Below are 24,795 nucleotides of genomic sequence, written 5' to 3'. Positions count from 1 at the left end.
AGCATTATCCCTCAGTACACTAAGAAAAATATGGTTACGATATCACTGTATTGTGACATTTTATACAAGAATGAATCATCACATGTAGCAGTCTGTCAAGGTCCATGTTGCCATGGGAATTGTATGAACCCAAATCCCCTCTTTATGTGGATCCGCCCTGTTATTTCAACAGGACTACAGAGCGAAATCACATTCTGGGGGGACAGGGGCGGATAGGCGGGTATGGGGATAGGGGAGAGCCAGGATAAATGGGGAGAGGGAGAATATTTCACCACAGAACATGTATTTGTCTAGTCGATGGCATCCACATTCTTTAGTGGTTTTAGCACTTACCCCATTTTCTTCTGATTCGACAAGTTACCTTCAGTGTTGTGTTGTAGTATTTGCAATTGTTTCGTGGACTTCATTACTCCTGCACAAAACAGCCAGACAACTCTGATGATGTTCATCTCCTTCAGAACCTAGAGCTAAGTTTAAAATGGGTTTGATTAGTGCATTGACAAATGCTGCTACCTGATCGTCTTGCCGTATCTGTCCCAAGTGCTTGCATAATTCAAGAGGAAAAAACATTTCAAGTTCTTGTTTCTATACATTACTACCATCGCACTGTCACACTTTCAAAACAAGCAAAACAAGTGGGGGGCAACAAACACAGTCACGGGAGTATGGGGGTGGGTGGGGGGCACTAACAAGGTCACAGAGGGCATGAGGGTGGGTAGGGGGCACAAACACAGTAATGGAGGGCATGGGGGTGGGTGGGGGCAACAAACAAAGTCACAGGTGCATGGAGGTGGTTGGGGGGCACAAACAAGGTCACGGAGGTCATGGGGGTGGGGGGCACAAACAAGGTAACGGAGGGCAAGGGGATGAGTGGGGGCACAAAAAAGGTAACAGAGGGCATGGGGGTGGGTGGGTGGCAACAAACAGAGTGACAGGGGCATGGGGTGGGTGGGGGGCAGGAACAGGTTAGCAGAAGGCATGGGGGTGGTTGGGGGGCAACAACCACAGTCACAGGGGCATGGAGTGGGTGGGGGAGCCACACACACAGTCACAGGGGAATAGGGGTGGGTGGGGGGCACAAACAAGGTAATGGAGGGCATGGTGGTGGGTAGGGGGCACAAACAGGGTGATGGAGGGCATGGGGGTGGGTGGGCCAACACACACAGTGACGGGGGGTGGGTGGGTGACTGCACAAACAAGGTAACAGAGGGCATGGGGGTGGGTGAGGGGTGCAAACAAGATAATGGAGGGCATGGGGGTGGGTGGGGGCAACAAACAGTGACATGGACATGGGGGTGGGTGGGGGCACAAGCACGGTCACAGAGGCCATGGGGTGGGTGAGGGGTGCAAATAAGATAATGGAGGGCATGGGGGTGGCTGGGGGCAACAAACAGCGACAGGGCATGGGGGTGGGTGGGGGCACAAACAAGGTAACAGAGGGCATAGGGTGGGTGGGGGTTAACAAACACAGTCACAGGGGCATGGGGTGGGTGGGGGGCACAAGCACGGTCACAGAGGCCATGGGGTGGGTGGGGGGCACAAACATGTTAACGGAGGAGCCGAGCGCCACGCAAGCAAGTCTTGCAAGAAGAGAAACCACATGTGCAAGGTGATTGTGAGCACGCCCCCTCCTTTTATTCGACGAAATGCCAGAGGTCGCAAGAGATTGACAGAGGTTGCTGGCCAATCAGCAGCGGTCACTCTTGCGACCTCTGGTGACCCCTAAATAACGTCCGCGTAGTCGCATACAATGGGCCATTACTTTTAAATAGCTTCCCATTTAAGTCATCTCCCATCAAAAAGAGACGTGTTGGGACCTGCTGTGCCTTGTCTGATGGGCCACTGATGTGTGCTGTGGAGGGTGGGGAAGTGGGGGCATTGAGATTGCGAGGTGACAGCACAGCCATGCCAGAGAGTGGCAGGAAAAAAAGCGTCATCCCTCTGGAAACACTCTTACTTAATTGGAATACACATTGCAGCCTGTGGGGCCCTCATGAGCTTGCAGCCCTGGACAATGGCGCAGACTGGCCAGGTCTTGGGCCGACCCCGCACATTCAAGTCGTTTCTTGAGGGGCCGACATAACACTTGCAATGAATGGTGTTCCAGCTCCCTTCATGACTGCATCAGTGCACCCTTCCATCCTGCGGTGTGCTAATTTCTGTTGCTAGGCATGGCACCCCAAATTCCTATCCCTGAACACCATTTTTGTTCTGGCTTTGGAGGTTTTGCCCCACGCTCAGCCCTGGAGAGATACTTTTTTTCCATATGACATAAACAGGGTCGTACCGGGGCATAACATTTTATTGGGCACCAATGAAAAAGTGGCCCACAGTTGCAAATGGCAATTCATTTCTTTTATGACTGACTGTTTGAATAGTACTCAAGGAGGAGTTTTTTGATCAAATGTGGTGCAAATTGTGCATTTTGAGGAATATTTACTCAGTAACAGTGGCCAAAACTGCAAGCCGCACAGTGAAGTAGCTCACCAAACTGGTCCACATTGGGCTAAAAAAACTGGCCCACACTAGCATTTTTGGTTCGGGAATTGCCCTGCTGCCCTATGGGCCAGTCCCAGTTTGGCCATTAAACTACACAGTGCTGTGCTCCGGATTCCTCACTCGCCATCCCCACAACGATTGCATGTAATGCGCTGCCTGGAATCTGCGAGAATTTGGTGCCTTTTGAATCCGGGATTTGAATCTCCACATTTTCGTCCACGTCTCCTCTTGATGCATGTCCAATGGGTAAGATGGATGCGAGAATCTGTGCCCTTAATAGCTGGCTGTAGAGATGTCGCGAGAGCCCCGCTCTCGCGAGATCTCGCTCGCGCCCTCGGCTCCGCCCCCACGCGCTACGCGCGCATTACGGGACGAGCTGAGGACACGGACAGCTGCGTCCTCCCGGCTCCTCCGAGCACGGGACCAATTCAACATTATAGCTGCACCGTTCTTCTACTGCAGCACAGCCTCAGTTGGCCACGTTGGCCTTTGTAACTCCAGACGTTATTTATGCAAGATCAGTTCAAGAGTTATCAGGAAAATAAAGCCCTGGTGAAATTCCTGCCTGGCTCCTGTCTTCCTTCCAGTAATAATTTACTACATAAATTGGCGACGAGGATCACCACGAGAAACCGCGCAGAAACATGCAGGGAGCCACGCCGCCGCCACCCTTTCTGCAAACGCCAGGTAGGCCTGCCATTCCTTGGCCACAATGGCAGCCCCTGTTCACGACGTACGTGGAGGCTATGGGTGGATCAGGATTTTCAGCGGTGAGACGCAGGGCCATGCTACTAAATGCCTTAGGGGTGGAAGGGCAAAGAATATTCGAGGGCCTTACCCCGATACTAGTAGAGGACGACAATGATGATGTGTTTAAGGAGGCGGTTAGAAGAATCATTAAGAGGTTCGCCAGCAAAGAGAACACAGTACTCCATAGAATAAGATTTTACACTCGAAAACAAGAACAGTCTGAACCCGTCGATGACTACGTCACGAAATTAAGGGAACTAGCAGCCCTGTGTAACTTCGGCACCAATGCGGAAAACCGCATATGCGACATGTTAGTCGTCCACACCAACAGTCGGAAAGTCCAAGATAAGTTCATCCTCGAAAAAGAGCTACAGTTAGAAAAAGCCGTCGAAATTGCCAGAGCAGTAGAGGAAACAGCGGGAAGAAGGAAAGAGCTTACAGGGGCCCAAGTTCCCACCGAAATACAAGCGGTGGGATTCCGTCCAAGAAAGGAAAAGTTTGCACCAGACACGAGAGAAGCAAGAAACAGCAAGAAAGAACCCCTCAAGTGTCATAGGTGCACCAGCACCAAACACCTGGCATTTGACAGAGAGTGCCCAGCCAGAGACAAGGAGTGCTCCGTCTGCAAACGCATAGGACACTTCTCGATAGTGTGTCGATGGAGGAACAAGAAAGTCACAAGCCTCACCACAGAACACACAAGGGAAGGGGAATCCTCTTCAGATGAGGAGGGTAGACCCACAGTCATAATGGTGAACACCACACGAGCCAGGAGAGAGAAGCCCCACTGCGTGATCAAAATCGATGGAAAAGAGACAAGGGTCATGGCAGATTCCGGGTCGGACCTCACTATCTTACCCCTTCAGACATACAAGGACATGCTGGGTAAAGAGAAAGTGGAAGTACTCACCACACGACACAAGCCCACGGTGTTTGGGGGGGCTTCAGTCGAACTGCTAGGGTATATCAACGTCAAAGTCGAATTCAAAGGAAGAGAAACCATCACCAGAGTCTACTTCAGCCATGAAGGGCCTGCTGTTTTGGGCTGGGATGATCAAGACAAACTAAAAATCAGACTGGATCCCAGCACAGAAGATCAAGTTCTATCAGTCCATACGAGGAGCGAATCCGTTGTCAAGAGCGATTACCCAACACTTTTCTCGGAGGAGCCGGGGCACATTAAAAGTTTTATTCACAAAATTGTGCTCAAAAGAAATGCCGTCCCTGTCAAGCACCGGGTAAGACCAGTACCGGCCACAGCAAGGGACACCCTTAGACAACAGCTAGACAAAATGAAGAAGGAAGGAGTGATCGAGGAAATTGAAGCGTCCGAATGGTTGAGCCCAGTCGTCCTGATAAAGAAACCCCAATCACAGGAATTAAGGGTGTGCATAGCCTCAACTTAGAAGTCATCACGGACAATTACCCGCTCCCAAGCATAAACAAACTCATATTATTAATGAAAGAGGCCAAAATATTCTCAAAACTTGACATGAGAAATGCATATCATCAGATACAGCTCCACGAAGAATCGAAACCCCTTACGGCATTTATCACGCCATTTGGCACGTTTCAATTCACCAAAATGCCTTTCGGTTTGTCATCAGCTGCATCGGCCTTTCAGCGCATGATGGACGTCCTACTAAGGAAAGTCAAAAATGTGGTATATTTTCAGGATGACATATTGGTTTATGCAAGGGACAAGCAGACGCACAATACCACCCTCAAAGTGGTTCTCAACAAACTACAAGAAGCAGGAGTGCGATTACGTCACGAGAAATGTTCATTTGGAGTAAAAGAAGTGGAATATCTGGGGTACAAGATTTCGGAAAAGGGCATCAGCCCAAAACAAAATCTTATGCAAGCCATCACCAAAGCTCCTGAACCCACCACCAAAGAAGAGGTGGGGTCTTTTCTGGGATTGGCTGAGTACTATGCGAAATTCATACCAAAGTTTTCAGAAACCACTTCACCCCTACGCGATCTACTCAAAAAAGGGACAGAATTTTTGTGGAGAGAACCCCAGAAGAGGGCGATGGACACCGTAAAGCAACACATCATGAAAGCTCCATGTCTTCAACCCTTTAACTCAGAGTGGGATACGGTCATTACCACTGACGCCAGTGCGTACGGACTAGGAGCAGTGCTAACGCAGAGGAGAGGTGACACCGAACATGTGGTGGCCTTTGCGTCGAAGGCACTATCAGAGGCGGAACAGAACTATTCCACCATTGAAAAAGAAATGCTAGCATGCGCATGGGCAGTCGAACATTTCAGAACATATGCGTGGGGCACAAAGTTCAAGCTGGTGACAGATCACAAGCCGCTCATCCACATGCTTAGTCCGGGAGGCACCAAAACATCCACTCCCAGACTAGCTCGCATTGCAGCGAAATTACAGGAAAACACATTTGAAATCCATCACATCTCCGGATGGAAAAACTCGCAAGCCGACTGCATGTCGAGACTGCCAGAAAACAAGGAAAGGGCTGCCACATTCCTACATGGAGAATGCATTGTCGCATCCATCTCAGACATAAGGGCCCCAGACTACCTGGAACTCAGTGAGAGACACTGGGAAGAAGAAGACGTGAATGACCCAACCATGGCCAAGATTCGCAAATGGATCAAAGAAGGTTGGCCAAATGAGAAAATGCTGCCGGAAGGCATGAGACCATATTGGAAGGTGCAAGATGAGTTGTCGGAAACGGAGGGGATAATCATGAAAATGGATCAAATCATCCCCCCCACAGGAATGAGGCGCACCATTCTCTGCAGGGCCCATGCGGGACATCTCGGGAACACGATGACCCGCCGCAGGGTGAGAGAAGCTTACTGGTGGCCGTCTATGGACCAAGAAATACGCGCCATGATAGAGCGCTGCCATGAATGCCTAAACAGTGACAAAAGACTGAAGGTTCGACAAGCACCTCTGATACCCACGGAGATACCAGAAGCAGTATGGTCCAAAGTGGGCATAGACTTCATAGGGCCCCTGGAGGCGATGGAAACAGAACACAAATACGGCATAGTGCTGGTCGACTATCTATCCAAGTGGGTGGAAGCCGAGTTCGTCCCGAACATAACCACAGAGACGGTCATACAGGTGCTCACTGAAATATTCCAAAGGGAAGGCCTCCCCAAAGAAGTCGTCACAGACAATGGAGTGCAACTAGTTTACAAAGACATGGAAGCATTTTTAAGAAAGAATCACATCAAACAAAAGAAGGCGGCCTTGTATCACCCCCAAGCAAATGGACTTGTGGAGAGGGCGAACAGGTTCATAAAAGGGGCCATCCAACTGGCAACAGCGTCGGGAATGGACCCCCTCAAAACCACCAAAGAAGCCATAGCGGCCCACAGGCTCACGCCAAATGGAATTACTCAAATATCCCCGTTCAAAATGTTGAGAGGGAGGAGTGCGGCATCCACCCTCATTCCACCTTGGCTGGCGAAAGTAAGGGAAGATGAAGCTGTTAACATGACAGAAGTGGTATGGCGCATGGAGAGAAACAAGACACGCATGAAGTCGTGGAGTGATGAAAGAAGAAGGACGAAGCAAGCGCCCAACATAGAAGAAGGGGACTGGGTCAAAATCAAACTGCCAAGAAAGGACCTAGCCACGGGATCCCGGTATAGTCGGCCCATAAAGGTAACTCACAAAGGAACAAATCATGTCCGCACAGAAGACGGGCGCACGTGGAACTTTGAAAGGGTAGCATTATACCAGCGAAGGCAAGAAGAAGCGAGAACCCCAGAGACACCCCACTTAGAGACTGAAAGAGAGGACCGGAGAAACGAGGAACGAGAACCCAAAGGAGGCGATGGAGAAAGAGATGAAACCGAAACAGAACGGGAAGAACCCAATGTGAGTCCAGAACCGGATCAGCAGAGACCCTGCCCTGCAACCAGTGAGAGGCCCCGAAGGGAGCACAGAAGACCGGTGAGATACAATGACTATGTGTTACAGTGAACCCGTTCCGCATTGGAAAAAGGGAGGTGTGTAGAGATGTCGCGAGAGCCCCGCTCTCGCGAGATCTCGCTCGCGCCCTCGGCTCCGCCCCCGCGCGCTACGCGCGCATTACGGGACGAGCTGAGGACACGGACAGCTGCGTCCTCCCGGCTCCTCCGAGCACGGGACCAATTCAACATTATAGCTGCACCGTTCTTCTACTGCAGCACAGCCTCAGTTGGCCACGTTGGCCTTTGTAACTCCAGACGTTATTTATGCAAGATCAGTTCAAGAGTTATCAGGAAAATAAAGCCCTGGTGAAATTCCTGCCTGGCTCCTGTCTTCCTTCCAGTAATAATTTACTACACTGGCACCGGGGTGAAGGCTAATTCATGCAAAAGAGGTCTACTTATCTGAACAAATGGGCCGGTCCGAATGTTCGAAACATCATCTTTAAACTACAAGAAGACTGGACCAATACATGTGATGGGCTTAAAGCGGGGGTGTATGACTAGTTTGCACCAAAAAAGAACATGGACTGTGAAAGCGATGTATCTCATGCCGCAGTTCAAGGTGAAGGAGAGACAATGTCATGTGACCCCAGTCGGGAATCACACACTGGGACTTCCACAAGTGCTTGAGTGATGAAGCACTCTGGTATGTGGGCATCGCTGGTTGTGCGCCATCCTTGTTTCAAGAATGCAAAAACAACATGTATTTGATAACCTTCTGTCAGTAGCTGTGCCGCCTTAAAAGGTGATGCATCGATCGAAACAGGCCATTATGCAGAGCCCATTGTTCACAGTGTGCTGTACATACGGGAGGGTAGCTCAGGGGCAACGTGCTCGCCTTCAAAACAGAGCAACACAGGTTCGATCTCCGGTCCGCTTGTCATTATAAATAACACATTATATATATACAAAATAAGTGACACTCCCTACACTGGCAAGAATAGTTCCCACTGTGCATATGAAAGCAGAGACAATGATTGTTAGGCTCTTTGTTGCGAATATGAATGTCTACGACTGTGTAATAGCAGGGTTGTTGCTAGGTCTGGAAAAGATCTGGGGCTACTAATGGCGGTACTGGGGGTTTGCTAGCCTTTTGGTTGTAGCCCCTGAGCTTCTCTTCTGGGCTACAACCAAAAGACCAGGGGCTATAGCCCCCCCAGAAGGCCTCTAGCAGGGGTAATACAACACAGTATCAAAACAGTGAACAACACTGCTCGCCGGATTTTTTGTAACACGAACCAGAGTGCCCAAAATTCAGAGACCCAAAGACATTGGGTATGCCACCCTGGCACCAAACATCAAGACCACAGAGAGGCAGGCTCCTCATCCAGTGGAGAGCTGTCACTGTTCATAGCCCAGAATCGATGAACAACCAATATGGAGTTACTTTCACATACTGGGGCCGCCGTAAACGTCACTGGAAAGAAGGAAGGGTCCTTGCTCAAAGGGCCACCTACCTTTCGTCCATCCCTCAGACATCCATCCATATGCAGAACACAGCGCGTTACACTGTCAATGAATGTTCTCATCGTGGTGCACCACCAATGATCCTGGTGCCAAGATACACATGCGCGCTCTTAACACTGAAGTAAATAGTGGTGATTCCAGAGGGCCTCCCTGCCCCTCTCAAACTTGAGCCGGACTACCTGAGGTTCCGGAAGCAGCTCAAGGCCTTCCTTCTCACTTCTGCTTTCCCTCTCTCTCTCTCCTGGTGACCTACCTAGTTGCTGCATCGACTGGTTGCTGGCTACCCTCAGAGTCTCACTGGGTACCAGGCTCCTCCATGATCAGTCTCCTCTGCACTGCCTCAGAGCCAACCGTGCACCATCATTGTTTGAAGGTTCGAGTAAGCTCAAAACAGCCTGAGCAAATTAAATGTTGATTAATCTGTAAAGCCGGAAGCACGGCACTGTCGAGGAAGTCCGTTCAGTGTCTAGAAGCCTGTTGAGAATGAGCTCTGTGTATTGCTGTATCAAGATATCATTGAACCGTTGGAGGGACGAAACCCTGGGACTCATCCATAGTGCCGGTACCAAATTGTGGACATGCTCCTGCCAAACCTAGCCAGGCACAGGGAACAGCACCTAGCACTCCGAATCAGCAGCATGATGCTCCTGTTGAGTGAATCCATAATACTCTCAAGGACATGACCTCAACCAAGGTTCACGCCAGTTGGAACAACAAGCTTCTTCTAGATACATGATGATCTTTGCAACTCATCTTGTTTTATTATCTATAAAAACCCTATGTTTTGGTGTCTCATCTGCTGCAGAAATTTTCCAGGAATAAACACACCAAATAATTTGCCACATCTCAAATCATTCAAACTAAAAGTGTCAGTAGTCTAGTTTTTGGCATCACCCAAGAAGCACATGACTAAATGCTCAACCCTCTGCATTGCACTGCAAGGGGCACGATTGATAAGTACCAAGGCAAAATGTGAATTCAGCCAACACGAGTTCAATATCTCTGAGGGCATCTTCTGTACATGCTCAAACAGCCCTCTGAGTGACTGGAACCGGACCTGGGAAAGGCACAGGTTCTTGTGTCAGCAGCAAGCCACAGCGCTCTCCTGTCCTGCGACTATTCTTGTAAATGACAAGCTTCTGTGCACATTACCTTCAGGACACAACATCCATCAATGCACCGCTTCAGAGTTCAGCTAGACTGAAGCATGCCAGGGATGGCACTTTCATTGCCAGGGTCGTCGGCATGTCCCATCTTTCACTGGAACTGTGCCCGTAATTGATAGCAAATTCCATTCTAGCCCAACACAAGCCAGGGTCCAACTTACCCTGAAAGATTGGGTTGTATATATATTTAAGTGATACACTGAGAAATCTATTGCTTGGATGTACAAGCATTACCATCTTTGTTTATATGGGATAGCAGATCTGTGTTCCGAACGCTGCCCATTTCATGCTGCATGCCAAAACGGCACTGTTTTTCGTCTCATTTTGCGGCCTTCAATGGGTGGGAAATTGCCTTTTTATTAGCACCAAACCTTTTGCCCCACCCCCTGCATTGGAGGGGTTTACTTGTACTCTGGGGTTTCACGCCCCAGGCCACTCATTTGCAACAAACACCATACATACACATTTGTAAACACACACACACACGCTTGTGGGATGTATCAACCCACTCATCCAAGCCCTTCAACATCACTGTGCATTGATGACAGCAGAAACATCAGAATGGCCACTGGAAAGCATGCTGCTCGCTCAAAATCACCAGAAAATGCGCAGTGAAAACCTGAAAAACAGGCCGCCATCGACTTTTGCCTATCTAAGTGAGCACAGGAGACCACTGCCAAAAACCACCATTGGGCTACCCACAAAGTAGCCTGAAACCACTTGGAAATAGCAATGCTGATTGCCAAAAGAAACACAGAGCTGTTTGGGAATCCGTTTTCTTGATTGTCAAAAATGTGCTAAAATCATGGCTCACAAAGCACCTAAAAGATCCAACCTCTTTGTTGGGTGTTCCACATTACTCTACTGCAAGAATCCACATCAATACAATATCAGCAAGAATCCTATGCTATCAAAGCAAAATCCCCTTTTAAAGATACTGACGGAAAGACAGCTGTCAAAAATGGGTGCAGTACCGTTACTCGCCTCTACCAAGAAGCCAGCGTTTTAAAACCATTCTTTGTAAAGTTGAACATGGAACCCCAAAATATGCCAAAGAAATACTGGCTATCAGAAGCCTAAAGGGTGGAGACAATTTGAAACTATATACTGAAAAATCTTGAAGGAGGCAATTGTTTAATGTATGTATTAAAAATATGGGTTATATTGTAAGAAAAGACAATTTGTAGACATTGGTTGCAGAGTTAAGAAGTTTCCCACACTGGGATCAAACAGATTCCACACCTTCCCCCTGGACAAAAGAGGCTTTCCCCAGCCCTTGGCCAAGAGATTGACAGACTGGTGTGAACAGGAACTAGCCAAGGCACCCTGGCCTGCTGCTCTCAGTCAAGACAATGGAACCTTTGGGATGAATAGGAATATGCTGATTTGGGTGTGACTGGTCAACAACTGCTTTGGGAGAGACAGGACATGTGACCCTCTGAGTCAGCCAGCTCTGGGGGCAGAGACAAACCATTGTGGATTCAGATGGCCCAGCAAATATATGTTTTATAAAATGCTTATAACAAATTTTACCAAGCTGACAAAAATATGAAACTTTGGGATTCTTAAAATGAAAAATTCACTCACAATTTAAGACTAAGCTGGACGCTGTGTGATGTTCTGAGACCAAACCCCGGAATTTATGAATATTGTACCTGCAGTGTTGTTGCTATGAACATAAGAACTTACAGTAATATGCCCAGAGAGGATCTGCATGCATGTATCAAATTTGATGCAGAACCAATATTGGGAAACACACCAAAACCACGAATAAGTGGTCATTTCTGAACCCAAGCTCGTAGGAACATGGGACTTGTACGGCGCATGCCTTAATTAATCTGTGATGTGTATATGTATTATGAACAACTTGTGTATCCGGGAAATATGTTTTTTGGGAAAAATTGATTTTCTATGAAAAAGCAAAGGGGAGGGATTTCAGTTAAGCCATAAACACAGCATCACTCTGACTCATTCTGACACTCTGATCCTTTCTCCAGTCAAGGGACAGGGAATCCTCTAACCTATCAAATCCTTAGGGGGTTGGGCATGTAGAATCAGCCTTCCCACCCACTTTGAGAACACATAAATAAGGACTGCTTAGGACAGATAGGGACACACTCTTTTCCACTACTCACCGATTCCTGCGAAGCACCCTGCCGGAAGACTTCAGAATCCAGATAGATCCAGTGACCAGACTCTAGAACCAAGCTCTAGAACCCTGAAGCAAAGGCCCAATCCCAAAAGCTGAACTCTTTTCAGCAGGCCTGAGAATCTTTTGCAACCTGATTCTAACCCCTAAACTTCCCAGGGGCATCTCAAAATCCAACAGCCGGGCTGAGCTGTTTTGCGTCTCACTAAGAACCCTGTGCTAGAACCCAGATCCAGACCCAGAAAGCAGTGCTGTATACAGAACCCGTCAGACCGAGCAGACCAGAGGCCGTGCTGTGAGCAGAACCAGTGCCCGAGACCGTCCGGTGGCGAGTGAAGTCCAAACCTTTGACCAGATCTTAAAGGGGCCCATTCCATTCCATTCTAAAGCCTAGGGGTGAGTATCTAGTCTAGAACTGTGCATAGTCATCTCATAGTCTAAAGTAATCTTATCCCATCCATTTCAACTTGTCCAGAACTGCATTATAGAATCTTGTGTCCATCCTGTTGATTCCAAATCTGTAAAGCGTGATCTGTCATTTGAAAGCTTGACTTTATTTCTGAAAATCTACCTTCACAAAAACCTCCGTAACTTTTGAACCACACGTCCTAGAACCGAAATTTAACTGTCATCATTATAGTTTTTCAGTTTTTCTGTAAAAAATAAATTGCCGCAAATTGCAATTTGGCTCAATTTAATTTTCTGTCAAAATAGCTGTTTCTTGTTCTCAATTGGTGAAATTCGTTTCAATTTGATAATCGTTCATGAATCATTGCTAGTGTTGACCTGAACCAATCCAAAGTAACTCTCACTAGTGCTGAATATCCTTTAGTGAATTAAAATCAGTTTAGCATATTTTCCCTTTCATGACAATCACATTCAAAAGTATTTTGCCTGTTTTAAAATCATTCCTGCGTGTATGTATGTATGTATTTATTTTTTGTATAGCGCCGATAGCCCGTGGGCATCAGGGCGCTTAGGCAAACAACGAAAAACAAAACAATACAATAGGAACGTCTGCGCTAAGCCATGAGGTGGTCATAATCCCCCGTATCCCAGTTCATCATCTGAAAAGATGAGTCTTCAACCCTTTCCTAAAAACAGTAAGGTTGGTAACGGTTCTGAGTGTTTCTGGAACACTGTTCCACAAGCTGGGGGCCTGCACCAAAAAGGAACTGCCCAGCCCAGATTTCAATTTAAACTTGGGGACGATCAACAGACATTTACCCTTTGAACGAAGATTCCTACTGGGGGTATGAAGCACTAAGCCCTTTTTCAGATACTCAGGAGCAGAGCCGTACAGGCATTTATGCACCAGGCAGAGAGCTTTGAATTTAATACGCTCCTCCACTCTGAGCCAATGCAAGGCTATTTTCTCTGCAGTAACATGATCTCTTTTCTTCAGATTTTTTACCAGCCTAACCGCGTTGTTCTGAAGCACCTGACAACTAGAAACATCCTTAGAGGAGGCCCCTAATAACAGGGCATTGCCATAGTCAAGCCTTGATAGTATAATGGCCCTAGCTACGGTGGCCATATTACCCCCATTAAGAAACGGCCTAATGGCTTTCATGAGCCTTAAGTAATATGCCGTATTTTTTTGTAGGTAGCTAGTCTGGGCATGAGAATCCACCTGTGAGTTGACCATTATTCCCAGGGTCTTCACTTTCTGGACCACCTGGATAGTGGCATTCTTGATTTTAAACGATTTATACTCAGCCCCCAAGTTCGCTAGCTGATGACTTGATCCAAACAGCATCAGCTCGGTTTTAGAGTCGTTCAGACACATCCAGTTTGTCTGCATCCAATCGTCGATTATCTTATAAACCCTGGCTATTATTTCACTGTCTGAATCATAGTGGCTGCCACCCAGTTCCAGAATGAGTTGGGTGTCGTCTGCGTAATTAGTAAACGACACCCCCGCATTCACCAGTAGACTGCACAATGTGCGCATGTATATGTTAAACAACATGGGGGACAGACTGGCCCCTTGTGGGACTCCGAATAAGATGTCATACGGATCGGAAAAACTGCTGCCCCAATGTACTCTTGCTTGGCGATCCGAGAGGAAAGACAAGAGCCAATCAATGGCTCCTTCCAAACAACCCACATTCTCTCTAAGCGCCTTGATAAGAAGGCGATGATCCACTAGATCGAATGCGGCACTTAGATCCAAAAGCATAAGTACTCCCAACTTGCTTTTATCCATTAAGCTGAGAATCTGGTTCTGCAGGTCCAGCATGGCAGTTTCCGTACTATGGGATGCTCTAAATCCAGATTGTTGTTGATGCAGGATCTCCTCATTCTCAACAAACTGCTGCAGTTGTTGTGTAGCTACCTTGTCCAATAATTTAAGAACAAAGTTCGAATTAGTTATTGGATGGAGATTCCCAGGGTCTTTGGGATCCAGACCTGCTTTTTTAACTAGAGGGGTAATAGTAACTTTCTTAAGATCTCTAGGCACTATGCCCTCTTGAAAAGATGAGTTCACTATTCTCTGTAGAATAGGAGCGAAGATGTCTTTATATTGTAGAATGATGTTTGGAGGCAGGATATTTTCTGCACAAGTGGTTGGCTTCATGTTATTCAGTACCTCTAACATCTCTGACTCTGAGATGGAGCTAAATTTAAAAGACTGCTCTCTGGCAGAATTATCTGTTACTAAAGGGCAGGTGTCTAGATTAGCAGAGGATCTAGCTTTGATAATATTCTGTCTTGCTTTTTCTGTTTTTGCTTGGAAGGCATTTAAAACCATATTACAATCCTCCTCAGATGGCGTAAATGGAGGGGTGAGAGAGTCAGGCTTTTCAATATTCTTCAGAATATCAAAAAGCTTGCTTGTCTTGTTTTCTGCAAGCTCAATTTCACAATTGAAAAAGTCGGCCTTTGCTGATTTAATCTTATCTCTATATTCCTTGTCCTTTTTTTTCCAGATACTTTTGCTCTCCGCGGCTTTGTCTGAAATCCATTTCCTTTCTAAGGTCCGTTTTTCCCTCTTCAAAGAATGAAGCTCTGGAGTAAACCATTTTTGGCTATTGTTATTTTTCCTAATTAATTTCGAGGAAAGCGGAGCTTCTGCCTCCACTAATTCAGTGAGATGCTTATTATATTTATCCAGGAGGATAATGCAGGAATCCTGATCCTGAAAAGAACCCGCTATTTTATCCGTGCAGGCTTTAAGGAGTAGCACATTCAAATTTTTAAAATCTCTCTTGGCTACTTTGATGTGGGGGTTTGGTATATATTTTTGGTCTCTTAGCTTGCTGGGGGCACTGGGATTGAGCTGCTTTATTGATTGTATTCCTAAAACCTGTGTACCCTCATTTCCATCTCTTCATATTGCATACTGGGGGGAGTGAGTAGTCACAGGGGAAAAAGTGATTATCTTGTCTTTTGATTGAAACCATATCAAGTTTATTTCTGTGTTGCATTTTTCCTATTATTGCATTTCCTTGAATCCATATAAAGTATTCTCTGATACAGTATCCTTCCTATTCCTACTCCTTACTGATTAAAGAGGTTGTTGAGACTTTAATATTATCCATTGCTGATTACCGTTCATATTCATAAGTGTCCTATACAAATATTATTTTGTTCATAAAAGTGTGATATATATATATATTGTTTAATCCTTCAAATAAATCTTTTAATTTGCAAAACAGACCTACTTCTTGGCTCAGTGAGGTCAGGGGGATTCAAAGAGAGGGGCATTATATAAGGGTTCATCATCCAGATTCAAAGAACTTTGACATAAAAATATATAAATAAGGGCTTCCATTGGGCATCCCATCCTAAGCATTGACTTAGTTGGATTGCTGGATTGAAGTCACTTACAACACACACACACACACACACACACACACACACATACATGCATACATACACACCCACACAACATAAACACCTCCCATCTTCTGGGTTGCTTCGAGGTCGGGTATGTCAGTCCCTGCACGCACTGATGTGTGGGTCGGGGCCCGTCTTCGGAGCTCCTCATCCTTCTGTTTACGGTCTTATGTGCCATTGTGGGCATCAGAGGGCAAATGGGGAAACCATTCACCATCATCATGGACCATCAACGGAAACCTAAAAGCCTCCCAAGATAGCTTGATGGAGTTTGCGCTAACACGAATATCAATTCTGCATCATTCTCAAACCTGTTAAGGAACATGATCCCACTAATGACCAAGACTTCAGTAGCAGGCCATTCCATCAGCTGCGTTATACATCATGTGCAGGGCTGTTGCTAGGTTTTTAAAACTACTGGTGCTACGCGAAGGTCGGGGCTAGGTAGCTGTTTGGTAGAAGCACCTGAGCTTCTATCCAGGGCTACAAACAAAAGATCTGGGGCTTTAGATCCCCAGCATGCATTAGCGACCCCTCTGATCATGTGTGTCCTGCATACTTGCTGATAGCAAGTAAAATTAATAAAACTTATCCTACAGTAGCAGAATGCCTTTAATCAGGGGAAATAGTGCCGGGCTAAGCAGGCGGCTCTATGGTCCACTGTTATTTATCGAGAAGCACTAAAGATTTTTGCCATGATAACAGAAGAGTGCCTCTTTGTTTGGGGTTCTTTCTACTCCATTGTGTCATCTTTTCCATTTGGAACTCTTTCACCTCCTATTTGGATACCTGCCCCACTCCCTTTTTAGGGTTCTATGTCATTCCATCGGCAGGTTGTTTTCAGCTGAGTTTTTTGCTGCCGATTTTTAGCCGAAAAACCTCATCGACATTTTTTATTTTTTGGGGAGGCTCGCAAAACCCCCTTCCCAGTTATTTACTCTCTATTCCCCAACCCTACTCTTTATACACCTTTACCCACCACCCCATATTTTTCAATGAGTTTTTTTTTCAGCCATAAATAGGCGATGAATGAACATAGTACCCTTTTTAGGGTCAGTCTCAACTCTTTGCAGGCCACCATCCTCTTCTATGCGGTATTTAGGGACTGTCTTCCAACCCTATGGATGCAGCCCTACTCCATGTACACCCTTTCTCCTTCCCTCTCTCTTTTTTTTATACCTTTTGCACCCTTTTCCTTTTCCCATGGGACAAGATAGCGGAATGGTCATGTGAATGGCGGTTAAAGGGCATGAGGTCTCCATGATCTCTTGTGGAAGGACAAGCCAGCAATGACCTGCTGTGTTGCTTATTGACCGCCAACACATTGCCTAGTGTCCAAAGCAGAAGAGGAATCAGAAACCTTGATGTAGGAACTCTGTTTCCACACTGTGGTGCATAAGGTGTGAGTGTGTAAAATTCCAGAACTAGCAGCAGAACTGCTCCCTGTAGTGACAAGCGGCTGCCAACTGGACATGATTGTGTTCGGAAGCCCACTGCCCAGGTGGACAGTACTCACTTTACCCTCTTTCTGCGTGACACACATCTTACAAGGTGACGGCAGTGTTGATAGATGACCACTTCCGGTGGAAGGGCCTCACCGCTGGATCGTCCTCAGGGGCGGCCAAAGGTTGCATGGGATCCTAGGGTTAAGCAAATCGACATTTGGCAGCCCATCGCTGATCCGCCCAAAGTAAAGAAGGCGTTCCTTAGCACGTGCCTGATCCATCTTTGCTCTTGATGCTTTATCCAGTTGCCTAGTATTGCCTTGCCCTAGGATCAGTCCATATCACCATCATCGCCCCCCCACCCTCCTCTTGCTGCCCGTGATGTTCGCTGTGCCACCCACCCCCTATTGCTGCCCGTGAGGTTCTCTGTCCTCCCAACCCCTCTTGCTGCCCGTGATGTTCGCTGTGCCCCCCACCCCCCTCTTGCTGCATGTGATGTTCGCTGTGCCCCACCCCCTCTTTCTACCCGTGATGTTTGCTGTGCCCCCACCCCTCTTGCTTCCCGTGATGTTCTTTTTCCCCCCACCCCCTCTTGCTGCCCGTGATGTTTGCTGAAACCCACCCTCTTGTTGCCTCTGATGTTCGCTGTGTCCCCCACACCCTCTGGCTGCCTTTGTAAACCCTCTCATTCTACTCCCTCTATAACTTACCTTTGCTGGAGTTTGTCGTGATACATTTTGCTTTGCCAACACTGACCTGTGACCAATGCTTGAATTTGACTTTTATGGACTCATTTGGCTCTGGGACTTACCCTACTGGAATTCTGTTCTCATGCTGGATACCCCTGCATCTCGAATGCAGGGTGGCCATGCCATGCCCATCGTCATCTTGAATCCTTGCTTGCATTGCTGTTCTCTTGCAATATCATGTGTTATTATTAACTTCTGCAACTGCTCTTGCTCTCTTCTCTCCTTCCTCCCTTCTCCTACTTCTATCTATGCACTTACTCTACCAGAATTGTCCTCAGACCTAGTATGGTAGCAACCATGTTTGCCTCCTCCCCCTCCTTGTTTTTTTTCTCCTGCCCCCCCACCCCTCCAGCACTATCTGAAATGTCATCAGGCCTGGTCCGATAATCGCTTGTTTTGCTCCTAACCTCCCTTTCTGCACCCCTCTCCCTCACCTTTTGTTTTCTCCGGCTCTACCAGAAATGCCGTCAGGCCTAGTATGGTAGTCGCCTGTCTGTTCCAATTTCCTTCCCATTCACCCCCCTCCCTGATTTGTGTTTTAGCTCTTGCACTATCTGAAATGTCGCCAGGCCGAGTACGATAGTTAATTTCACATTCTTATTGTCCATGGCCTGTAAAAATGTCACTGTATTTTTCCCTTGCTCCCTCTCTTGCCTTGAAGCGCTTTGAAACACATTGTGTATAGGCGCTATATAAATAAACTATCATATCGTATCCCTCTGGCCCTTCAGCTGGCGCATTTCCTTCTACTATCATGTTCAGATTGGCCTCTAGGGCAATAGGGCAATGCCAGAACCAAAAACACAAAATGCCAGTTTTTGGGGTAAAAGTGGGCCACTTTTTTGGCCAATGTGGGCCAGCTCGATGTGTATGCGGCTAGTAGTTTTGACAATTGTTGCTGCATAGATATTCTTTACATTGCACAATTTGCATTTCACAGTCTATCACAAAAGGAATGAATTGCCATTTGCAACTCTGGGCCACTTTTTCATTGGTGCCCGAGACAATTTTATGTCCCAGTCTGACCCTGACTACTATCCTTAACGCTGACAAGGCCCTACTTCTTAAACCAGGTATGTCCTGTCTGTATTGAGGATCCTAACACACCAATTGCTGCATAAATTGTTCACAAATGCTGTTCGTCTAGTGCGCATGCGCGAATGCTGGATAGCTAAACTTGTGGCACTCGACGAAGTTGTCCTTTCTGTGGAGAACGTGACTTGTTAATATAAGGACTGAGGGGACTGAATGAAATTGGAACCTGCCATTTTGTAGCCATTCAGGAAAGAGCCTCTGGCACTGGCGGAGTGCTTACATTGTTCTAATCGTTACATAACCGCATTCAACTATGTCATTACGTTGTAAAGAGCACACCGAAAACATCAATCGTAAAAGACAAGATAATTTACATTGCCACTTAGCAACCCAGAGGCAATATAACAACATTGACAGGAAAAACAATTGCAACCGCTGTGTGAATACCAAGCAAGTTCACTTTTTATAATAAACAAAAGGCCACTCTTCAGACCTAAACTCAGCTATCCTCCCCACTGCTTTAATTCCGGCCGACCAGCCCTCCTCCCCCGCCCTCATCTGTTACCTTGCCCACCTCCACATCTGTTTCCATGCCTGCCACCTGCCTGCTTCTCAGTTCCTTCACCCCCCAACTCTTTCTGTAGTATCGATGGCACTGTAATCGGGTCCTGCCACTTTGGTTCCTAGTGATTCCATCGACCGCCAAACCATCGACAACCATAGCATTGACAAAAAAAATCTAAAAAAAAACATCGAATGCATTTTTTTAATAGGGGGTTCAACCCAATACCCCTTTTTTAAAACATTAAAACACATTTTTACTGAACTAAACCATTTACCATTTTAAAAAAATGCATTTGATGGGGTTTTTTTCGATGCATTTTTTTCAGTGGTATGGTCTGTTGATGCTTTGGATTCGATGCAATGACCTGCCACTTTTACCTCTGGGGTTCGTGGAAGGGTGATCATGGTGGCCTACCAGTAGGTCAGCACATGTTGCACCAAGCCGCCATGACCTCCTTCCCTGCAGGCCACGTCAGCAGAGGAATCAAGAAGTCACATTTCCCTTCCTGGGGCGAGAGATAATTAAGCCTTACTGACCGAAGGAGGGGTCATGATTGCGGTATAACCAACCTCAGATGATTGCTCCAGGTGAGGGAAATACATTGGGGAAGAGCATTGTCGCAAGTGATAATGCCCCCGCCAGAGGTCCATAAGGCTATACGTGCTTTGTGGTCAAATGAAATAAAATAGCGAATGCATGCCCAAGCTGCTGCAAAAGTCATGTTTGGAATGCGGTCCATACCAAAGATTATTGACTGAATTCCTAAAATTCCCATTAGTTCAGAGCAGGTCAATTATGACTTCAATATGCTAACAGGGGTTATTGCTTCAAGTGCATACATAGTGAACAAGTAAGGGCGTAGTTGGACGGGGATAACTCATGGTGTTAAGGGGATATCCCTCATTTAAGGAAGGACACAATGCTTTCATAAAATGGTTCCTTGTATCAGTTCTGCTGCCAATACATGCAGGGCCTGCTAATGGAAGTCAATGAATGGACTGTTTTCTCACATTGCCGTATCCTTGCTTTGATTTCACAGGGAACCCGACTGGGTCTAGTCTTGTTGGACTCTTGTTCTTAACCAGGGATAGGCAATATGCCTCACACACCAAGCATGGAATTGGGCATCTCACACTGCAACAGTATTAGGCCCATTAGCCTAGAAGCAAAAGCACATCTAATCTATCTAACAATATAATAAAAGGCCAGATGTATGTTTGTCCGATGCAATAGCTGTCTTCTCCGCTAGAGGGAGCTGTTGCCTTAGGTTATATAGTGACCCTGCAATGTGAACGAAAAACCTGCACTTTGCCCCATGTACACAGGCTTCTACATGATTACCCAATACTTTGATCAGTTGTTGCATGTGCATTAGATGTGATTGCCCAATAGATGCCCACTAGTTGGCGGTCATCCCAGTGACGTGCGCCAGACCTTACCTGGTATCACCGCGCATAGGGGCATATGCATCTTCATAATCCTGTGCCAACATCTGCTGCGTCTACCCAATTGCATTATTAATTACTCGTTACATTCATTGTTTTGAGCGCAGGTCCAGAGGCGAGACGGTATTACCCAAATTGACTTTTAACAATTGACCTTTTGCACAATTGACCTAATTATAGTGGTCCTAATTGACCTTCTACACAATTGACCTTTATATTATTTTAGTTATTTTGTATATGTATTGGGTTGGTTTTGGATTATACATAATATGAAGGGATTGGGTAGGGGGTTTCAGGGGTTTTTGGGTTGGGTGGGGGATTGTGGGGGATTTCCCCCTGCAAATATGTCCTAATTGACCTTCTAAATTAGGTCAGTTCTCCCGAGGTCAATTCTCCCGAGGTCAATTGTGAAAACGTCAATTAGTATACAACCGGCGAGACGCTTGATGCGGTGTAACACCCTGACTCTGCTTCAAGCAACATGCCAATGAACCGAGAAAGTAAGCATGAATGATGAAAACATGTAGAACGAGTTAAGATGAAGCACTTTGCGTACTATATTATTATACCTTATTTCCAACCTCCTTTTTCGGTCTAGCTTGAGAGTGCTTGCAGAATCTGACAGATCTAAGGTAAACACCCCTCCCGTGGGCTTTGCTGTCAATCAGCGGACCTTTGAAGCATCACAGGCATCTGCTAAGTGACCTGCTTATTGGCTTCTGTTTCGAGCTTTGCACTGTAGATAACGTGCCTCCTCAAGCAAAACAAGCTTTGACAATGCCAATGGTTTGGGCTTTTGTTACCTGCCAAATGCCTAATACTTCTACACTAGCCAAAACTCTTTGCATTTGGTAATGTTTGTAACAAGACTCCAGAGAAGGACACGCAGTGATCATAAATTGAGTGGCTGAAGCAGACCTGGTTTTATTACACCAATAGCAGGCTTACAACTCCAAATTAAGCCATTAACTCTCACATGGGCACTTTGAAAAAACACTGGCAGGCACTTCCAGCACAGTTTGATGGTAAGGCTGAATTAAAGCAAGCTCAAAGACTTTCCACAACAAGGTGTTTTTTGGGTCTGGAGGGGTAGGAACTGGGTGGAAATGGCCACAGGGATTAGCATACCCAGTCAATGGGTGGGAAAATAAAGAAACAACTAAAAACGTTGTGTCTCTCTTCATGTGGCATGTTTCCCCATCTGTACTGTAAACGTGACCTATAAACTATATGTTCCTCCTCATATGCCATTCCTCCCTATCTGTACTCCAATGCAATAGTTTCGGCTTATAGGTGTCACAAGCAACACCTAAAAGCCCAAACAAAAAATGTGCATGCGGCTGCTCCCCGACTGCAATGACACAGACAGGCTACAAAACTGTGGTGTGTAAGGTGACCCAGAGCATTGCCAAAGGTTATGATTAATTCAAAACCTTCCACCCATTACATTTTCGGGCTGTGATGCGGGGGAAGACCTGAAATATAGATTGCAACACTTGATGATTCAAAATCTGGAAGATCGAGTCATGCTGAAGGGGAAAGGATCGAACGAGTCACACAGTGAACACACAAGGATGATTAGAAAAAACGCACATGCGCAGCAAAGAATGCACATCATTGTAAATCCCCCCTTGTGCCGCTTTTAGGCCAAGTAAAGACACGCTACACACCTGCACACAAAAAGGTCAGGATTGGACATCAGCGATATTATGGCTCTCAAATTCTGAGGAGAGGAGCTAATTCTTTCATAGCCCAACCTACAAACGAGAGGCACACAGAGAATAACATCATGGCATCAGTTATAGATCATACGCAAGGAAAGTGTGCCTTTACTTGTAGTATAGGAGTCGGCAGGATTATGAAACTGCAGACATCACTCTTGAAAGGTAACTCGTGCAAAGGTGTGCGTAGAAACGAGATACTCTCTGTGCCTTTCGCAGCATACATCATAGTATCAAAAGCTACGCTTTTAGAAATACAGAGGAAGGCTTTTTGTAAAAGGTTTCTTGTCGGATTCCTCTCGCTTCCAAGCTCTTTAAATAATCGCTACTATCACTACCTTTATTAACTGTACTCGATAGACCTGGCGAAGGATCAAAGTCTGAGTGGCTGCTGCCGGGATTCGAACTTGGGACTTGCATTCTTCAACGAGGTCAGAGATATGATATGATATGGCATTTATAACGCGCCTGTACACAAGTGTTTCAAGGAGCTTCTAGCGTGAGCTATGAACCAGGTTAAATACACATTATAGATGTATTAATGTAGCTTTTAAAACACATGAATCGATGAGTATTACATTGCCAGAACACAGTTCCATTATTGTACTTATGCAAGGATATCGATTATTTTCATAGTACGTAGTGTGACCGAACGTGACTTAATATAACCACAATTCGTTCCAACGTATGTCTATTATTTGTGAAAATGTGGAAGCAACCCTAAAATATTGTAAAACAAAGTGCTTACGCTTGATTTTTTTTAAACGGGGCATTCTTTCAAAGAAAGCAATGTTTAGGTCCACTGCGTATATACATGTGACATTACCCTGCATTTATAAAGCGCCCTGGCTCCTGTGTGGGGGCAGTGTGTGTGGGAATACACAGCCCTCCATATCTCGCCTCCCCCACCCATCGGGCATGATAGCATACATTAGCAAAGCATCCTTCATTCTAAGCTAGATAGTTATGTTTTCTTTCTGAATGCATTCATCCTTCAACATTTTCCTCATACAACCCAAAAGCAAAGAGTGAAGTGGCCTGGTTTTGTAAAAACCTTTCAAGACGAATTGTTATTGGCCTGAACCGATCTGTGTTTTAGTTTGGTCCTGAAATTGCACGACATATTCTAAAGATATTGTATCATCTGCAAAACAATTTACCAAGATCGTGCTTCGTCCATGATAGCCCCAGGCTGTCTGAAAGTTCCCGTCACAACATCTGGCACGTGTGCTGGGGTCATTCTGGAAAGGGCAAACGCAGGCTGCTGAATATGAAAATCAAGCTGACATTTGTAAAATGCCAATCTCCCCAAGGTACACTTGATCGGGCATCATGACTTTGTGTTGTGCACATGGCACAAGTGTTAACTTGCAAAACAAATATTTTAAATCTAAGCTCAGTAAACGTTTCTCCGTGAATTCTATCTTCTGTTGTGATGTTTGGAACACGCATTACCACCCACCTCTCTGTGCACCTGAGAAGTGCATGTGGTTATATTTTAGTGAATTCATCCATATTGTTGTCTAGTGAGCAAACAAGGGACACATGCATAATAATTATTAATTTGATCATTTCTCTTTACAGCATGTTTGAAGAGAGTGGGTTCCACTGGTGTAAACAGGAAGACTGGAAGTGTATCTTTCCCATTCAAAGATGGCCGCTAGGTTTGGCTTGTTTCCAGAGAGCTTCCTTAGAGACAGTCCTCCAAGATGGCTGTCTCAGTGGAAGAGCTCAGAGCTCAAAGAGTTCAGAGATGGGCTGGAGTGGGTGGGATTAGCCATAGGGATTAGCATGGGCAAGGAATGGGAGGGGATACATAACCAAACCACACTAAATACACTGGGCATCCGTCCTCAAATTTGTATTTTGTATTTGTTCGTTTGTAATGCGCCAAAGCCCGTAGGCATCAATGTCATCTATATTAAAAAGCATTACAGACCCTCATTCAATGCCCATACTTGAAGCTCTTATGTTTCAGCTCTTATTTTAATGGCAATA

Source organism: Ambystoma mexicanum, chromosome 4q, assembly GCF_040938575.1.
Source record: "Ambystoma mexicanum isolate Mex_15411 chromosome 4q, UKY_AmexF1_1, whole genome shotgun sequence".
Lineage (NCBI taxonomy): Eukaryota > Metazoa > Chordata > Amphibia > Caudata > Ambystomatidae > Ambystoma > Ambystoma mexicanum.
This window is presented reverse-complemented; position numbering follows the sequence as displayed.